The 20,535-nt window shown below is 41.3% G+C and overlaps 1 protein-coding gene across 3 annotated transcripts in view; it reads right to left on the bottom strand.

Moving 5' to 3' along the window:
* LOC138246211 (myosin-10-like) overlaps positions 1–20,535 on the bottom strand; it is a 491,460-nt gene that overhangs the window by 379,583 nt on the left and 91,342 nt on the right. Inside the window, exon 1 of one of the 3 annotated variants that reach the window (XM_069200596.1) lies at positions 18,841–18,930. The exons of the other annotated variants lie outside the window; for them this stretch is intronic. The gene's annotated coding sequence lies outside the window, so the exon portion shown is untranslated. Of the gene's footprint in view, positions 1–18,840; positions 18,931–20,535 lie in introns of those variants that run through there. 3 annotated transcript variants of the gene reach the window in all.

The raw sequence follows: 20,535 nt of genomic DNA, 5'->3' as shown, positions 1-20,535 counted from the left end.
CTACACTTGCCTAGGATGAGAAAACGACTTTCACATTCCACTATTTTAGTATATGGTTTGTGTTTCCCCTAGGCCCATTGCTATCTATTGTGATTTTCACTATCTGCATTGTTTTCTATTTGTTTTTACAGCTATTACTGCATTCTAGTGTATAAAATGTGTATATTACTTACCTCCTAAGGGAGTATAGTCTAAGGTATTTTTGGCATTTGTATAACCAAAATAAAGTACCTTTATTTTTGTAACACTGAGTATGTTCTTTCATGTGTGTAAGTACTGTGTGACTACAGTGGTACTGCATGAGCTTTGCATGTCTCCTAGATAAGCCGTGGCTGCTCAGCTACAGCTACCCCTAGACAGTCTGGCTTCTAGATACGGACTACATTTCACTAATAAGGGATAACTGGACCTGGTATAAGGTGTACCTACTACAAACCAGGCCAGCCTCCGACAGAGCAAAAGAAAACAACTGATAGTGCATAGGAGTGGTACCTATATAGGCTCTGCACGTCATTTCTGGAGCAGAACACTGTCAGTGCAAAGCCGCACTGTGCCACCCAACAGTGTGCAGAGGTACTATTGAAAAGTTTCTGGATCTAGTCTGACGCTTAGGGAATATTCAAAAGGTGGGGAATCTGCAGCTAAAAGTTTCTGAGCTAATCATCGGTTAGCTTATAGTGTATTAGCTCAAAATGGCACCAATGGAACCCACAATTCTCTGAAGTACAAGCAAGAGGCAGCAGCAAATCACAGAGATCAAGGAGGACCTAGAAGTGGACTCTGTTGCTTTGAAGCAAGTGTATCAGAGATCTGACAGGATGGCACACTGGGATAAGCATCTTATATTGCTTGCAAATAGGTTCTGACTTTGACAGCAGGGGTGGCACAGTGAATCATAGCTTTCAGATGCTCAGTAGTTCATGAGAGTTATTCAGATGTACGGTGGGGATCCAGCAATGTAGAAGTAAATAGGAGATCCCATCTTCAACAGCCAACATCAATGAATGTATCAAAAACGTACCAATGATCAAGGAGACCTAAATTACAGGCAAATATGCATATTGGTATAGGAACCGTTTTGATTTATTTTAATGTACAACACAGCAAAATATGATTTTTATTAGTGCAAGTAAAAGTATTATAGGCTTTGAATTACTGTAACCTGAGGATATAATTTAAGCACTAAAGGATGACAAAGAAAATAAAAAAGGATGAAGCATGGAAAGAAAACTACATTAAAAATCAATGTCAAATTAAAATATTGGATCTGAAGTCCTAGAACTGAACAGCACTTCTTTTTAAGCAGATGTGCATATTAACAGGAAAAATGCAACCAAACACCATGCAAGAGGGCCAGTGACTGAAGTGGGATGACCATTTGCCCATGCAGTATGCTGTGGTGGATGGAAGCAAAATGTGAACGCCAGATGAATAGATCAGTGGATGAAGTGGTGAACCCAAAGCCTAGTGTTTGCAAACAATTGTTGGTTTTATGTGCCTAATGTACTTACATGTAGGGTATTTCAACAAACCATCTTCATACCTTGCTCTGTTATTGTGTCATTCACAATTTTTCTACCACCCACAACATACAGCCTGGGGCCCACTTCAGCCATTGGCTAACTTCAGTATGAGTGTTGGCATTCTGCTCTTTCACAATGAGTGCATCCACACGCAAAGTAGTTCCCTTAAGTGCCAGGGACTAATATGGTAATGTGTGCTTTTGAGACCAAAAACAATGTTATCGTTTTAAGCACAACAATGTGGGCCTGGCACCTTAGGAAACAAAGCTAATCAGTTAGGCAGGCTTCAGGATCAGCTGTCAATCAGGTAACTTTAACTCCTCACTTGCAGCGTCCAACTTTCAATAACCAAACACTTTTCACCACATCAACAGACTCCCCTTCGTAACAAAATCTCTAACCTCATTACGTAAATCTCAAACTATTACAGCAACATTTCCTGGGTGACCTCAACCACTTTGGGTACCAACCACAAAACACATGAAAGAAGAGATCCTGAAGACAGACAAAAATAAACAATGCACCTTGCTCCCAACGCAAAGCAAATGCAACACCCTCAACTTTATCTTGTCTTTAATGTCCACCCTCACTTGTCATGCATACTGAGCTGGACTAGACATAGTACATCACCACTCCCTTGCTTCCCACCCATTTAAGACAAGTGTACAACTGCTATCAGAACAGGACATATTGTTTGGGGTCAAGAACAACAAGTTTTCATGTTTATTTTGTCCTTGTTTTGTAGACTCAACCCTCTGCATTACAAACCCTTTGGCTGCCAATTTACAGAGAAGGGAACTGTCTGCAGTTGAGGTAATTTGTGCGTTCCATAAGTTAATACTATTCAAACTTGTATTTATGGTTCATTAATGAAAAGCCCTCATTATTATGGTGACTGCTGTAAATAAACGTTGTAAGGTCACACAGCACTGCTCACAGTGGTTCCTGTTAAAAAAAAAAAAAAAGTGTACCCATGTTTGGAAAGATTTAACAATGAGGCTTAGTGTAATGCTCCTAGAATGTTCTCTGATTAGATGCAAATGTTTGCGGAAGCTTGTAAGCAAGAGTGAGGATTCTTTGCTTTCAAAATAAAAGGTTCAGGAAAAAATGCAAGTAGGAAAAATTACGTTTCACTACTATGACATTTTAGGTGCTATTTCTTTGAAGCGTCATTTAGTAAAATATGTTGATGCATGCTAGTTCCCAAGAAAATTCTTAATGGAAAATCAGTGTAACCATTTTCAACAAGATTATGGGAAGCATGAAAATAAACAAGCACTGACAAAGCCAATGGATTCAACATTTGTTGCGAGTCTTTTGGTTTCGTCAAAGCGTGTCGTTTTGACATGGCTTTAGTAACACTTCATTGTTTTGGGAGCTGCCAGGTGCTCACCATTGTAACAAACACTAGCAAAAAGCAAAAAAAAAATGTTGGTCTCAAAAAGCACACATTGCCACCAGAGGCGTAACAAAATCTCAGAAGACCCTGTGGTGCGGTGGGACCTCTTCAAGGGGCACCCTCAGCACAGCACCTGCCCTAAGTACGTCTGGAGGGGGGCCCCACAAATATTCTTTGCAGGGGGGCCTACTCCAGTTTAGTTACATCACTGATTGCCACAGTAGTTTCTGGCACTGAACAAAACTACTCTGTGTGCCAATATGCTACTTGTGGAAGAGCAGAATGTGATCACTCACAGTAAAGCCAGCCGATAGATAGAGAGAGAATTAGAAGTTTATTAAAAACAAAATGTCTTGGCTAACTCCAGACCTAAAAAGGACCCAATTCTTAAAGAAATTCACAAACGTTTACCCATCGTATATGTGTTTGAATTGGTGGCTTTTATGAATTTACAAGAACTTACAGAAGTAGAGCAGGAAATCGTACTCCTAAAAAATATTTGTGAACTGTATTTTAGCACGAGCAAATATGCATGTGTAGATTTTCTCATGCAAAAAACTACTGAGCGTTTACAAATGTACTTTTCCTCCAACCACTTTTTTCCCCAAACCTGGAAGAACTTCTACTTCTGCCACTGTCAGGAGTAAATTTGCAACCTTTCTCAGTATGGGAAAAGATTAAATAAGAGCTGGTGAAAACCCTTAAAACAGGCAAGTTAGCAGGTTTGCAGACTCAAAGACATTCCAGCCCTGGAACTACTGCTTCCTCCAGCCCCAATATGTAGATTTTGCAGACAGGTGACAAAATAAGGAAATTGCTACAGTGGGAATTGAAATTGCAAGTATTCAGGTCCTACAACAGTATTAGCCCTGGCATAATCAGAAAGGCTATTATCAGAGCTCTTACATAACAAGATTGCTGCCATAATTTGTCGCAGCACTACATGGCACCAAAGGGACATGTAGATTTTTTACAGGACAAGTAGATTTAAGAAGCAACCTGTTCCATGGACAAGGAAACAATTTATTAAATTCCACACCTCTGCAAACAGAAATACAATTACTTCAGAGAATAATTAATTGACTATTTCACAGACCCCAGCGTCATCAACACCCAGCTCAAATCCTTCACTCACAAACTGTGACTCCACATAAAAAAAGTAGCAGAATTCCCTTGCAGACGTGCATATCTAAGCCCAAGCACTATGGTGTACCATAGGGGTCACAAACCACAAACACTATCAGCAGCCAAAGGAAACATTTTCAAATGTACATTTACAGGAAAACATTGAGGTCTTGAACTCACTTTGGTTTGCAGAAACTCATCAATACCAAAGAAACATATTACTGTAATATTATCAGTGCAGCTACATACAAACAGACAACTCTTTACTATAATTAAGTACTTCATCAACTGCATGATGGATTCCCCCATTAGAGGGCCCCCAGACAAGAGTACTCCGTTCACCCGCTTCAAGGAGAAAGTGATAAGATCAGGAAGCTGATGACACTAACAGCCTCCCCAACTCTCACATCTTAAGTACCTCAGTAATTAGATACATCACAGGTGAAGCTCTTAAGCCACTACTGAATATTGTCATAGTCTTCCTCACCCAAGGCATCTTCTCTGACACCCTCAAACTCATATTCTTTTTTCAGGACAGAATTGCACCCTGAACCCTGATGAATTTGTCAACTACCACTCAAGCATTCAACTCCTATTTTCTTCAAGATAATCGAAAATCTGACAGTTCATGGAAATTAAATCAGGATAAATACTGCCCTCAAAGATTAACCATTAAGATTCAGAGTCAGGCAGCAATGACCATCAAATCCGTGGGCAAATGTCATGGAATGTTTTTACTGTATGAGAACAAGCATTCCAAGATGGTAGCAGACGCACCACAATATAGGCACTTTCACTGGTGGTCATCTTTCTAATAAAGAAGAAGCATTCCAAGATGGCCATTGAAGCTCACGCAGATGTTGTGATGCACTGGTGGTCATTGTGGCATTTGTTTTAACTGGTTGGCTGTAGTGACCTGACCTCCATGTCAAAAGCGCCCTTTGTCCAGCACTGTTGGCATGGAGTTCACATCAAAGCACCCAGGACAGGGAATCTCCTGGTGCTTGGACGTCATTAACTTGAAAGTGAAAGTGAAATGAGCAGATCGGCTTGCATCACTGCATGGAGGCAAATCTAATCCCCTCAAAGCATCAATTGCTTTGGAACATGTATCACTGGAAAGGGAACGGTCTCCCCTTTCCAATGGTATGGCTTTCTAGTAGATCCCTAATTGGGGATTACTATAGAAGGGCAATGCCCAAAAGGGACCCACCTTCTAGACACCAGGGTATTTGTGTTTTCAAAAGGGGCGGGGTACCGGCAATGGGCTAGCACCTTTCACTCTCCGAGGCACAACAGTCTTTCTGGCTCCTGTGGGGCAGATAAGGAGTCTTTCCCCTCAATCTAGCTCCCCGGGTTTGGAAGATAACCCACTAGACACCAGGAAAATATTTAAGCACTGCTACAGAAAGAGGTGAGGTTTCGAATCCAGAACTGATGCAACAGTCTTTCTGTACCCCCCTCCCTTATGCGGATTGAGGGGGGGAGGGCTTACCTCAAGCTGCACTCCTGTAGGTGTCGGAGTAGAAAGCCCACTAGACACCAGGGAAACACATGAATTTAAAAAAATGACGTGGAGGTATTCTCCCCAGGCATCAGGCTAAGCCACCACACTAGAATGGTTCATACAGTATTTTACAGTATTTCTGATCCAGATTGAGCCAGAAAGGCCAATAGACACCAGTAAAATTATTTTTCAGAGGAGCGGCCCCTCTGAGCATGTGCCTGTAATCCCTCCACCCCCTGAGCACAGCAGTCTTTTGGGGGAGGGAGGAGGTTATCCTCGAACCTGCCCCTCCAAGGGGTGGAAAGCCCTATAAATACCAGTGAAAAAAATACCCTCCCTCCCAAAAAAAGGCGGGGCAGATTGGGAGATTGTCCTGATTATAGGTTTGCCCCCACAGGCCCGTACCTTGAAAAGGGGAACAGAAATCCTAGTAGACACCAGAGATTTTACATTGGGGCCAAAAAAGGGTTGGAGGCAGCTTAAACTGGTGTCTTAAAATGTCCCCAACCCAAAAGGCACAATGAAGATTTTCTGTCCAAAACAGGGCCACATGGAGGTGGTGCAGGTGCCCCCAATCAGAAAGCCCACTTGATACCAGGGATATTTGTTTTAAGTAATAATGCAGTGGGGACTGGCCTGTCCTGACATTAAGCCGCATCCCCACTCCTAAAGAGAGAAGTTTGATTCTTTTGGGCATAGTTTCTACATGTAGGACCGCAGAGTGGGGGTAAATCCCAATTTTCTCTCCCTTGCCATACTGAATGGCTGCACCGTTCAGGCATGGGGTCAGCCGGCAACCAGGAAAACGTTCCGAACCCAGACATTTTCTAAAGTGGTGTGCCTTGCGTGGATCCCGCAACCTTCCCTTACCTACAATGCCCAGTAAACCTCAAACTTTGTCTAACTACCTATTTGATAACATCCAAAGAAGCACTTTGCATAATTAACATAATATAAAATCAGAGAAAAAGATCAATGTGTAAAAACATCAACTGCTGTCAACTTAAGCATTGTTTTTCACTTAAGAAAGAAGCACATACTCAGACAATAAGTGTACACATCAATATGCCATAGATGTGATGAGGTGCAATTCTCTCACAGACTCACCAGTAAAATGAAGACTAAATCTATGATTTAGTGGGAACTTTGAGTCAAATTTATTACACCCAAGATACTCATTTTAAAAAAACAGAAGAAATGTGGTTGAGGCCAATATCGTCAGCCAATCACACAAGAAAAAAAGATGGATGAACCAGTTTTCAACATGAAAGTACACTGCAGCAAACCTATGTGCAAGAGCACAAATGGTACTCCACCACAAAAGTTTGATACCATAACCGGACTCCCCACCAACTCTGTAGACCACAAGGATTACCGCCATTATCAGTGGCAACAGAAACATGCCTCCCGCAAACTAACCCCACCACCCAAGCCCTAATCAATAGATAGTGGGGAAAAACACATACTAATCTGAAATATCAAAAATTTGCAATGAGTGCCACATAAAACGTTCTAGACAACACCACCGATGATATAGTGGTGACCAGAGACTTTCATTTCTTCGCCTTTCCTTGTACCTGGAGAAATCTTGCAAACGAGACTAATGTGTCAATACAATTCACCGTTCCCTGAACAGAAAACTGTCCCAGGAAATAAAATGACCATGAAAAACAACATTGGCCTCCACCCAAACATGTTCAAAAGATGTTCTGAGGCTACCTTCCTAAAAAAAGCTGACTGGTGGCAGAATCCAGCTAGGCCAGCTTCACATGTGTAGGGCTGATACTTCAAGGCATACTGCAGACCGTTTGTCCCTATATAGAAAGGAGGGTCAATAGGCTTATCAGTGTATCGCAGGTATCAACCATGCACTAGGGGTACAATCATTAAGCCACCTGGTGCCCCAGAGCACCACTAAAAAGTGTAGCAAGAGAATATGGGAACAACAACCAGTTCAAAAACAGGTATTTATTTAAATAAGAACGGATTGAAAGGGGGAGCACAGGAGGATAGTCGCTAATACATTCCATCAGCAGTGGCCTAGCGGACACACAGTGGACACTTCAGACAACGTCCATTTGACATTCCACTCTGTCACACAAGCATTCTACACCTAAACTGTCCACACTACCACTAGAAGACTACAGCAACACACTGTAATAGTAAGCAAAAAACAGAGTAGAGGAATATTCAGGGCTGCAAAATCATAAAAATGTTACTTTACCTGCAGGTTGAGTAACTTAAATAATCTACTCGACCTAACTGTAATGTACTTGACCCGTAATCAGGTCCCAAATTGTGTGATCCTAGGCAAATAGTTTACAGTCACCTTTTTCTTAATTCTCACATATGATTGCACCTTCAAATTATGTGAGCTCAGCATTTCTTCAGTACAAAAAAACACTTTTGTTTGATTAAGTAGACTAACGTTTGCTGCATGCATCATAAGAATCTAGCCCACATACCCATTAGGTCTAGTCCACATAATCTAGGACTTCCTTCAGTTTACTAACAACATTGTCATCAGGGCAGGAGTGTTTCTCAGTTTGTTTAAACACTCAATTTTAATAAATATATTACTAAACCATGATGTTGTAACATATTGTCATCTACACACAGTAACTTTCCAAGAAATGTCCAAAAACCTCTCCACTAACTTGCAGAGTGTATTAACAATCTGTGAAAATTGGGTTTTAGAAAGCATATCCTTTGCACATCAACATGTAAAGTATTCTGATTTGTTTTCATCCTATTAAAATATTTTTTCAGCACACACAAATCTAAAAAAGGGCTTTCACAACTACTGAAATATATTTTGAAATGTTTGCACAGTTGACTTAGTCATTTAAATGTTGTGTGTTAGGAAAAACCTGACACTCTATCTCCTTTTAATTTACAGTCTAAGCTGCGGGTCACACAGTTATCCTTACAAGTCCTGGAACTCTGCAGTCAGAAGGAAAATTAGTTGTAAGAAAAACTGACTTTTGATCTATGTCTGTGAACACAGAGCAAATGTGAAATAAGAACAAGATTTAAAGGCATCTTTTATTGCCTCTCCAAATTTCAACTGAACAGAACACCTGTTCAGTGTCAACTCCAGGAAGTATTAAAAATAGCTGACCTGATCAAAATAGAGAAAGTATTAAAAATAGCTTGACCTGATCAAAATAGACTCACCAATGCCAGTGGTCGAGTAGATTTTTCGAGCCCTGATATTTCAACATAATCCTGCAACTTCAAAGTCAACTGTCCTATCAGTTTCCCACTACCGTGTAATAGGCCTGCACCCCAAACATCATGCTAACATCCTTCCTTCAAGCTACACTTTTCACTCCTTCCATCGGCCTTCTAAACGGTCTGTCTTTGTCTTTTAAAAGTTGCCAACTTCGTCTCCGCAAGATAAAAGAAAAACAGTATATTCACAAACACCATCATCACTGGCGGAAAAATCAGCACCTAAAAATACTGAAGCCCTGGATATATTCCATACTTTAGCATTCATCATGGTCATAACGTTTCTCAACACCTCCGTCACAGAGATGGGATCAGACCATCATGATGTACCTTTTCCCAAATCGAAAGGTAACATAACTCGCATACAATCTCTCAAATAATTGCAAGCCATTCTATCTTCCTTTCTCAAGTCATTAACATGTTTCACAATCCTTCCTGTACATCTCAATTGCATGCCTTATTTCTTGAAAATCAACTTTTCCCCTGCCTTCCAAGTGTTAAACTGGAACCAACAGGTACCAGCTTTAAACCAGGTATGCATCCTCTTAACAGCTCAAAATGAGAAAGCTCCATAACTTTGGTAGGACTTGTTCTGTAGTTAAGTAATGTGGCCTACAAAGGTTTTATCCAATCAATGCCCCACTTCATAGCTAACTGTATTGACTACCAACCTTGTTAAAAATTTCCACCAGACCTTTGGATTCAGGATGGAACACAAATATCTTCTCTGCCTTTTTCCACTTACAAAATGTGGCCTATCATCAAATATAGCATTCCCCAGGATGTCCTAGACATAAAAACAGTCATGAATTTCAATGACAGATTCCAAAGTGACTTTCCCAATCTTCTTTATCCTAGGCCACGTAGAAAAATAATCCATGAGGATTTTCCAAAAAAAGTCTCTCATCATGGGTCCACAGAAAAGGGTCTAATCATATCAGCCCCAGATTTACATCAAGGACTATCCAGAGTTTACACCGGCTTAGTCTCTACCACACAACCGTTTAAATACTTCATTCCACCTGCATGCTCCTCACTCCAGGACCCACCACACTTTGCTTGAAACCAGACATTCCAAATGTCCTTCATGCATAATATTAAACAACTTCTCCCACAACCCAAATGCTGGAATGATCTTTTCAACCCTCACAAGCACACTATTCTCCAGGACCATCTTCTTCCATCTTTATATACCCACTCAATTCAGAGTTGACTTTCTGTTCCCCTTCGAACACTGTAATCAAGACCAAATATTTTTCCATATCTGCTATCTATTCAACTTCGGTTATCTTGCCTTAACCAAATGTACACTGCACACACCAATATATTTCATATGAAAAGCAACCTCATAATCTTCCACACTCTTCAGTACCCAAAGAACCCCAAAACGGTAGCCTATATATGCACAATTCACATGAATGGTATTCTTTTCCAGTATGTGCTTAATCTTGCACTGCTTCTAGTTCTTACGCAAGCCTAGAAAGTCTCACTGGCAAAGCGTGTCTACCCCCAAGGTAAAAAATATTGACATGGGGGTCTGATCTGTCCAAAAATAAAAATTCTCCCCCACAGGAACGTTCTGAAATGTTTACCTGTCTTAACACTTGTAAACATTTCTTTTTCCATGATACAATTTGAAGGTTACAACATTCTAGGCCCAAAAGACAATCCATTTTTCCCCAAATTACACTTCATCAGAACTGCAACAACTCCACAACTACTTGCATCCACACCCACAATCTCTTGCTTGAGCCCTTCAAAAGCTTCATTTTGACTATCACCCCAGGCAAAAGTCACATTTCATTTCAATGAACATCTCAGCAGGTCAACTTTTTCAGTGTAAAAGTCTGCAAATTTTGTATAAAACTCAGTTATAACCTAGAAACGATACAAGTCGTTTTTCTGTTTTTAGAACTGGTAGCCCTAATATAACCTGGGGATTCTCCTTTAGACAATACCACCCTTGATAATACGATGTCCAAGATACCCTATGTCCTCCTTTCCGAACGTGCTCTTGGAAACGTTCAGAATCTGGCCTCCTTCACTTAACACACTTAAAACATTGAAATAGTGTTCTTCTTCATTCTTTCCATAAACTAAAATGTCCTAGGAAGACACTGCCGCAGTGACTTCACTGTGAGCCTAATTCATTAATCGCTGGAAATGTGAGGCTGCCCTGGCCAAACCAAAAAAATAATCCTTCAGTACAGTGAAAAAAGCTGTTAAGTATTTGGACTCCTATGCAAGAACCAACTCATCATAGGCATAGGCCCTAGGTCCGAAGTGGATAAAAGCCTAGTTCCTACCAATATCAATACCATTTAATTCAAAATTCAGTAGGCGATGGGAACGTATTCAGATCAAATCCTTCAAACTATGCAGACCTGTGCACAGTCTCAACTCTCCAGAACTCTTCATAGAAATCACCCAAGGGGACATCTATGCTGGTGAATCTGTAAGTTCAATTATTTGTTTGCACATATCACCTAACATCCCCATTAGTTTCTCCCTGTAATTAAAAAGGCACTTTCCTCACTATGTCTAACCGGAACTACACTCTCCTTCAAAATAATGTGTTTGAAGAATTTGTACTCTCTAAATTACCACTGAAAAACTAGGGTGCTTCTCCATGAGCCACTAATATGCCCAACAGGTAACATTTCTTTATTCCCTTTTTCCTTTTTCCCTCCTATAATAACGCCTTATTTAGATATGACAAAAGTGACTAGGGGGGGGTCACTCTTTGGTATAAGTTTATTCTCATATCCTCCGGGTGAGGCTGCCCCAATAGCAGTTCACCCTTATCTACTACATTAAACTGTTTCCTTTGGTGTGTCTTCCCCAAAAGTTCATCTCTCCTCATAAGTCTCCTAACAAATTGATAAATTTCCCAAATTAAACCTTGGGTGTACATCAATTTTGTATAACTTTTTGTCTTTCCATAATTCATTCACTAAACTGATCTACAGATGGTGGTAAGATGTACAAAAATAGGACATGTGATAAATACCGTTACAATCAATGCACCGCTTTAGAGAGCCTTTTACTAATGATTTGGTTGTCAATATCAAATTACTTATCCTGCCATTTTTGCAAACTTGCCCAGTATGCCCTCCTTCCTGCATTTAATGTAATGTTGTTTGAAGTGTTGAAAAGACATTTAAGTTACCTATATGTGGACTACTTCTGCACCTCTAACATTGAAATGTAGATTTATTTTTGTTAGATTCTTCGTTCTCCTTGCTTCCCGTCTTCTGTTTGCTCTTCTCATCCTTATGCTTCTTTTTTATAACACTGACATAGGGATTGCTATCCGTTCTAATCTCTTGTACAAAACGTGCAGACTGTTCTCAACCTTAGGTTATGCCAACAGCTGCATTCAGAGTTAAATGAGTACCAACACACAACCACATTTTTACTACTCGTCGTCATTATGTTTTGATCACGTAGGAGTTGATAATAATGTGTGTTTAAAATCACATGGTGACAGCTAGAGATCTTAGCACAGCAACATAATGTTCGATACATCCCTCTGTTTCCTGTAATCAAACTTAAATCTTTCCATAACATTTTTTACTTTCTTCCCATATTTCAATTCAATTTACTTAAAAGCCTCATTAAGGTAAGTATATATGTGTGAATTGATATATTTATTTATTTCAGGGTTATGGGTTGGTAGGGGTATAGTGTGGTAAAGGTATTTTAATGTTTGGGTGTGAGTAGGGGTATAGGGTGGTAAGGGTATTTTAAGGTTTGTGTGGGTAAGGGTATTTATTGAGTTGTAAGGGTCATTTTAGGTTTGAGGTGTGGATAAGAGTATTGGGTTGTAAGTGTTTTAGGATTTAGGGGTGGGTAAGTGTATAGGGTGGTTGAGGTATTTTAGGGTTTAGGGGTCAGTGGGGGTATAGGGTGGTAAGGGTATTTTAGGGTTGGGGCATAGGGTGGTGAGGATAACTATTAAAGGGGCTTTGGGGGGTCTCCCAATAAAAATACAATTACTTTATTTAAAAAAATAAAGAAATATATAATATATATCGCTTACCATATGTATACATACCTGGTAAAGGCAAATCCGTGGTAAATGCATGCTTTGTTAAAAAAAAAAAAAAAAAAAGAGTGGTATAGACATGCCTGGTAAATGCCTGCGTTGTAACGTCATCATTTGCATCTTATTCTGGTAGGTCACCTGTGATGAAGCATGCAACAATACAAGGGGGTGAGGAAACCTATCCAAGTATCTCTGGATCCTTGTAAACCATAGGGAAGGCCTAGTAAATCACAGTTTTTATGAGCAGTAGACACCTCATGTGTCCCAAAATTCAGAGGCATTTCATTGATGCTACTCAATTTCCAGATGGTTTAGAGTAGGTACACAATGCATTTACTTTTTTCTTTGGAAGGCAACAATCCGAGAGGGTCTGTTATATGGCTGTCTCGGTCTTCTGATTTCCTTCTGATGAAGCCTGCCTACTCTAGCTTTTATTGGTGTCTCATATTAGAGTATTATGGTAAGAAGAGCTGTCAACCCTCCTGACCTATCCCTATAAAGAAGTAGCCTAAATCACTGCTGGTTAACATACACGTGAAGAAATCAGGCAGAGTGAGAGACAAAGAAGAGGGGGCAAAAGGCCCACTGGAAGCAACAAAAACAAATCAAAGTTTGTCCTAGTATGAACGGCCTTGGGGAGACAGAGAGCCACTTACAGTGGTGCTGAGAGCTCATTACAAGCAAGGTCACTGGAGTTGTGTGATTTTGCGACCACAGCATTTTCCTCTTAATTATGGATATGCCACGTTTTCCATCACCTGCTGCATAATCTGCAGATTAAAAAAAAATTGTTTCTAGATCAAACGGATCAAAAGTTACTAAAAATGGGGTAACGTGCTGCTGCACATTGAAATGCCCTTTGCAAAGGTTGACTGGTTACCTTTTTGTTGCGTATTGCTATATGTGAGTGAAACCCCGTGCCCAGTCGGTATTAAGTATAAAAAAAAGACAAAATGATGAAGTAATATCATGACAAGATGTGTCACATTGTGTTACGTAATCTGCATTTTCTGAATTTGGTCCCCCACTTCCGCATATTTCCTGCGGTCCTGTCTATAAGTAAAGCCTCAGCAGAAGGGGTTATAAAACCAGTACAGTGAAAGAATGAAAAATTTCCTAGCTATCGTAATCGAAAGTTTCAGTTCTATTAAGGACACAGAGGCAAAGATTATGCTATTCTTTCATCACTTTATTGAATAGCAGCAAAGAAAGATTAATAACAGAACTACTGATCCCAAGAGCAATAGGGATCAGGAAGTAAAAACAAACATATCCAATAGTGTGGTATAGAAGAGAAACAGCCAATCAACACAAATGAGTCCCAGTTTAGTCTGTCGTCATTGTCTGCAACTCCTCTCTCGTAGCCCGAGACAGGCTGAGAAGAATGTACAAACATCTTGTTTAACCGTGTCTGATCCTAAGAAAATAGTAGTACAATGCATGTTAGAATAGTCAATGAGTAGAAATACAAATGTCCTGAAAGGAAAAACCATCAGATTACTAACAATGAAACAGGTACAAGATATTCAATCACTGTTATCAAATGAAAATAATAACAGTATAATGTTACTTACTAGCAAAAGAGAAGGGAATGCGTATAAAAATCAGGTGGGATAATCCTCACCTCCGTGTCCTTAATAGAATTGAAACTTTCTGTTACGACAGCTAAGAAATGTTTCATTCTATGTCCGGACCGGAGGCAAGGATTATGCTAGTTCAAAGCTTGTCCACTACGAGCTGAGCCATGTCAAGAACTGGTTTAAAATAAAACCTTTTAAAAGTAGAGTCCGAAGACCAATCCGCAGCATTCATGATATCCTCCAAGTGAGCACCTAAAGTGAACGCTTAGGAGGCCTTGGCTCCTCGAGTGGAATGTGCTCCAAACCTAGAGAGATCAATTCCGGCCTCTTGCATAACCCATTGAAGCCAACGTGCAATGGTAGGGGATGATACAGCTGTATGTGGTTTTCTGAGAGCAATGAGAAGTTCACGTTCACCAGGGGGGCGAAGTTCTGAAAACATGTCTTCATATGCTTTGAGACATTGAACAACACAAAGTTTAGGGGAATCTGGGAAAGCAGGATAGGAAATCACTCTTGTATAAGATTTAGTTCTTCTACTTACCGTGAAAGTATCACCCAAAGGAGAAAAAGTTCTAGCGGAAATATCCAAAGCACGGACATCTGAGACCCGTCTACAAGATACTAAACAGAGGAGCATCACCAGCTTCGCTGAGAGTTCTTTCCTGGATAAGTAACGGTTATGGCTCCAAGACAAAAATAGATACAAAACATGATTGACATCCCAAAGGGAAGAATAACGTGGTTCAGGAGGAAGGAAAAGCCTGATGCCACGAAGGAGCTGACACACAAGAGAGTGTTCTCCCGATGGGGACTCGTTCAAGGAAGAGTGTCCAGCCGAGATGGCAGATCTGAAAGTATTTATAGAGCTGTAGGCTAAGCCCTCTGAAGCAAGACTGGCTAAAAGAAATTGATTATATGTACTACATCAGCGTCCGCGGGATCAATATTCCGTCGCAAACACCAGCGAGACCAAGCTGATTTGTATAGCTTGGAAGTGCTGGGAGCCCAGACGTTGAATAAGAGGTCATGAGCCTGGCCCGAAAGGCCCGGGATCGACGATCATCCCCTAAATGTCGCCACTGCATTAGAGACAGAGAGCCTTGCAGAACCAATTGGTGAGGCATATGATCCGGATTCATGAGGATCAAGGGAAAAAGGAGGAGTTGGATTGGAAAATCCCAAGAAAGTTCCAGTAGATCTGGAAAGCAAACTTGAGATCTCCATATGGGAGTGATGAGGACTACGTTGACCTGCTGGCGACGAATTTGAGCGGAAGTGCGAATGATCATCGCAAAAGGAGGAAAGGTGTAACCATTCTCTTGAGTCCAGTTCTGGAGAAAAGCGTCTGTGGCGGCTGTTAACGGGTCTGGCTGCCAGCTGTAAAATCTGGGAAGTTGATGATCTAGTCTGGAAGCAAAAAGATCCACTGAAAACAGATCCAAACGTTTGTTGAGATTGAAAAAGACATTTGGATGCAGCTTCCAGAGACTGGAGTCTCAAAGGTGTCTGGATTGAAAATCCACCACCTGGTTGAAGCGGCCCGGGAGGTACTCCACTGTGACATAGATTTGACGATCTAGGCAATATTACCAAAAACTGGTTGTGAGGTCTGACAACGTTTTGGATCGAGCCCCACCCAGATGATTGATATAACGGGCGGCAGAGATATTGTCCAACTTGAGGAGGATACATGTCTGAATAGAATCTTTGGTCCAGCACTTGACTGCAAATGAGCCAGCTAAGAGTTTCAGACAATTGATGCGTAAATTCTTTTTCTCTGTAGACCAGAATCCACCCATGGAAAAATGTCCACAACGAGCGCCCCAGCCTGATCTTCTGGTGCCTGACTCTGATTAGATCTGGTGCTGACCCGAAAATTGCTCTGCTGTTCCAGACCTCCATATGGGAGAGCCACCAACGAATTTCCTCCAAAGCTTCCTCTGAAAGGGAAATCATGTGACCGTAAGAATAACCCCTGCAAAGGTGCAAACTTTGGATACGTTGGTGAGCTCGATAATGGAGGTGGCCAGGAAATATTGCCTTGATGGAGGAAGAGAGAAGGCCTATCAAACGGGCAATTAGGCATAAAGAAATCCAATATCTGGCTAAGGATCGTCTAAGCTCATAGTGAATTTTTTTAATTTTCCGCAATGGAAGACTCAAAGTGGCTGAGACAATCTATTACGAAACCTAGAAAAACAGCTTTCTGGGAAGGAACCAGAAGAGACTTGGATTAGTTTATAATGAAACCTAGGTGTTGTAAAAGACTGATAGTGATTTGCAAATAAAGAGTCAACTTCCGAGGGCACTGGGACAAAAGAAGAATGTCGTCTAAGCAGATGATTAGATGAATACCCTGAGGTGTTCCACCACTGGTTTGAGAACCTTGGTGAAACACCAGGGGACTAAGGAAAGACTGAACGGAAGGGTGGTGAATTCAAAAGTTTGTTGACGCCAAAGGAACTGCAGAAAACGCCTGTGAGGAGGAAAAACTGGAATGGTAAGGTAAGCATCTTTTAAATCTAAACAGGCTAACCAATCTAGAGGGCGTAGAACATTGTGAAGGAGGTGAGTTCCTTCCACTTTGAAGTGTCGATCTACAAGCCAATCGTTGAAGTTGCAAAGGTTTATGACAGGGCGTTGGCCGCCATTTGCCTTGCCGACCAAGAAAATGTTGCTTATGATGCCACGAGGATGAGGAAATGTTGGACAGATAGCTTCTTTTTCCAGCAGAGCTTGAACCTCTGCATTCACCAAAGCGAGATCTTGAGAGGAAAATTGAAAAGATCTATGAGAAACAAACTGTGTGGGGTTCCCATGGAATTCTATGTGAAAGCCTCTGACTGTAAGACCCATGCATCTGTTGTGAGTGACTCCCAAGCCTGGATAAAATTTGCCAGATGATCCCTACTTTTAGAAGAGAAGGGAGAACTCTTACCTGAATAAGTGGGTGCGGAGACACCTCTGTTTCTGAAACACCGGCCTCTGGTTGAATAGAAATTGGCGAATCCGGTTTGGTCTTGAGGCTGTCCTGACCTGGGCCTTGCCCTCTGAAGGAGGTTTGAGAGTACGGGCGGCTGGACGAGCGGCCCCTGCCTCGACTGGCCCCGTAAAAAACACGAGAGGGAAAACATTTTAATTGAAGACTGAGCCTTGTCTATGGATGTGAAGGTGTTCACAAATTTTCCAAGTTCTTTGATGAAGGGCTCACCAAAAAGACCACCCTGAGCTACAGGTCCTGCCTCAGAATCTGCCATGTCTCCTTATTTAGAATCCACCTTGATTAAGAGACCGATGGCGCTCAGTAGAAAGAGCACAATTAGCGTTACCCAGGAAAAACACAGCTCGCTGTGCCCAACCAGAGAGGACCTCTGGGGAAATAACAGAGCCAGAAGTCTTTGCGTCCTCAGCCATATCTAAGATCTTTGTTAAAGGACCAAGGATATCCAAACGCTTGTCCTGACATGCTCGCCAGGACTTGTCAATACCATTTTTAGGGTCCTTGATGAATTTTTGCAAAAAGGTAGACATTCTGGGATCCAGTTCAGGGGTATGGGCAACCTTGTCAGACAAAGAAGGCCGAGGACATTCTGCTCTAAGGCAACTATGTGACTCTTTTTCCAGCAGTTTCTGAATGCGACTCGCTACATATGTGGCAACTTTGTCAGACAGGGCCCAATCAGAAGACAGAGGATGGAGAATGTCATCAGGATCAAGCATGTCAGAAGGCTCAGGGATGGAATCAGGGGGAACCTCAGAAGAAGGAAGCCAGGGTCTGGAAGGACCAGGTTCTTCATCAGGATCAAAATAATTATCATAATACTGATCATGAGGAATGAATGAGTAAGAATCCACAGCCGGGTTATTATCATCAGAAATGAACGCTTGTTTGATTCTCTGAAACATATCTTGATTGACTCCTGCTGCGTGACGGAGCTTCGCAGCAGTAGGGCCCTCAGGAAGGTTTTGCAGAACAGGGGCTGAAGGAAGAGGTGAAGTAGATATCTTAGCACACTCTCTTGAAATTTGTAATGACAAACGTCCCTGTAAAGGATCAATGGCTTCAGAAACTGCTCAGTTAATAGAAGCATCTACAACATTAAAAAATACCTTCTCCTCATTTTATTTCATTATATATATATTTATATTTAATGAATAAATAAATATAACTTTATTATGAAAGACTGGGTGTCAGTCTGTATTTAAAAAAAAAAAGCAATAGCTGTCAAGGTTTTTGTTAGTGTGACAATAACACCCCTGGTGCAAGTAATTTACCTGGGGACTAATTGCCTGAGAGAAATGTCCCAAATCCAAGAGGAGTTTGAATAATACAGACTTGTAAAAAGGGCGTAAAGGTAATTATGTACAGACCCTCAAGTAACAGGGCGTCTGAATAAAAATGAAAAAATTGTAATACAGACCGTTGAAAAGGGGCGTAACTGCAGGCAAACAGGACTGCGCTTATCCTCCCGCGATCAGCTCTGGGATGAGGAGAAATTTCGAAGCGGAGCTCTTGAGCGCGTCAGCTGTTCAAATGCCCCCTGAGGAGCTGACGCGCAACAGCGAATCGCACCAAATACCAAGCAGTCGCGAAGAGAAGCATTTCAGCGACTGCAGAGGAGAATTCAGTTCCCCAAAATGTAAACGATTAAAATATTACAGTTCAATATTATAAATATATATGAAATACGGTGGAACATAAGAGAATGAAAAACCAAACACTTATCTCGGCCGCGAGCAGCGAAGAAAGAGGAGTTGCAGACACTGACGATGGACTAAATTGGGACTCATTTGTGTTGATTGGCTGCTGTTGTTCTATCCCACGCTATTGGATATGTTTGTTTTTACTTCTGTATCCCTTTTGCTCTTGGGATCAGTAGTTTTGTTATTAATCTTTCTTGGCTGCTGCTCAATATAGTGAATAAAGAATAGCATAATCCTCGCCTACGGTCCCGACATAGAATCTCAAATGGCGCTGCACACATCTGCTTGTGGACACCTTAAAACAGATCCCACGAGAGGCAACATTCTTGTCACAGCATCACTGTAACCCGCTTGCTTTCAGGAAACCACTTTCACATTCTGAAACATTTCTAAAACTTCGAACAACCAGAGACCCTCTCTCCCATTGTCTGGGCATACCAGGCTTAGAAGGGACCAGCCATCAATGTGAATCAGTAGTAAAACGAATGCTGTACAGTGAAATGTGAAGAAATGTGTCCGGCTAGGATTGGAGTGCCCAGGATGGGGCCAAAATACATGTCAGACCATCATTGTCACACTTCCACAGAAACAAAAAACACCATGTAGGTGGAAGTCCCGTTAGGTTATCGACAACCAAACACATAATAAAGGGAATCATTACGTACAGTAGCAGTTTCCAATAGGATAGACACATCAGAGAGACCAAACAACTCGGAGAGCTTTACAAATGCTCTATGTCTTAGTAGATGGCAACCAAGGTTTCATGTGGCAAGGTCCAAAGTCACGCATGAGGGCCAGAGCTTAATTTGTAAATAAAAAAGGTGCTGGTGCCCAAAGCCCTCTTCACATGCGGCCACCGCAATTTAATGTGCGAACAAGGAATACTGAGGCAGCATAATCCTGAAGCCATCTCAGCACTCTTTAATCCATTTACAGCCACTCCCTGCCCTTTGGCTCACTCTTGCAGCTTTCTGATTTCTCCCATTTTTATGCTTTTTCGTTTTTCTCTTCCTCGGTCTTTCCCATATGTGTCGTTTACTCGCAGTAAATGCTTGAGGCACCGGAAACAACAAGCACAAATTAAGCACTGATCCGGGCATAGATCCAGGGATATCCTCACTATAGGAGATAAAGGTTTAGGGTCCAACTTTCAGCCACCACACGAGTCCTTAAAGCTACGCTTGTGCACACAATGAGGACATATTAGTTAGTATTGTTATATGATAAGTATTACCTTTCAATGGTAAATGGTAGTTGCAATATATCTGGGACATGATTCTTGTTAAACATTTTCATCCCTTGCTAGAACTGGTACAAGTTTCTGCAAAGCCTGGATGACGTCGTATATACGAGCTTGGGAATTTTGGAAATCAAAGCACATTCCTGAACTAAAAAAAAAACAAAAAAACACT

The sequence above is a fragment of the Pleurodeles waltl genome, chromosome 7 (genome assembly GCF_031143425.1).
Source record: "Pleurodeles waltl isolate 20211129_DDA chromosome 7, aPleWal1.hap1.20221129, whole genome shotgun sequence".
Lineage (NCBI taxonomy): Eukaryota > Metazoa > Chordata > Amphibia > Caudata > Salamandridae > Pleurodeles > Pleurodeles waltl.
This window is presented reverse-complemented; position numbering and strand designations above follow the sequence as displayed.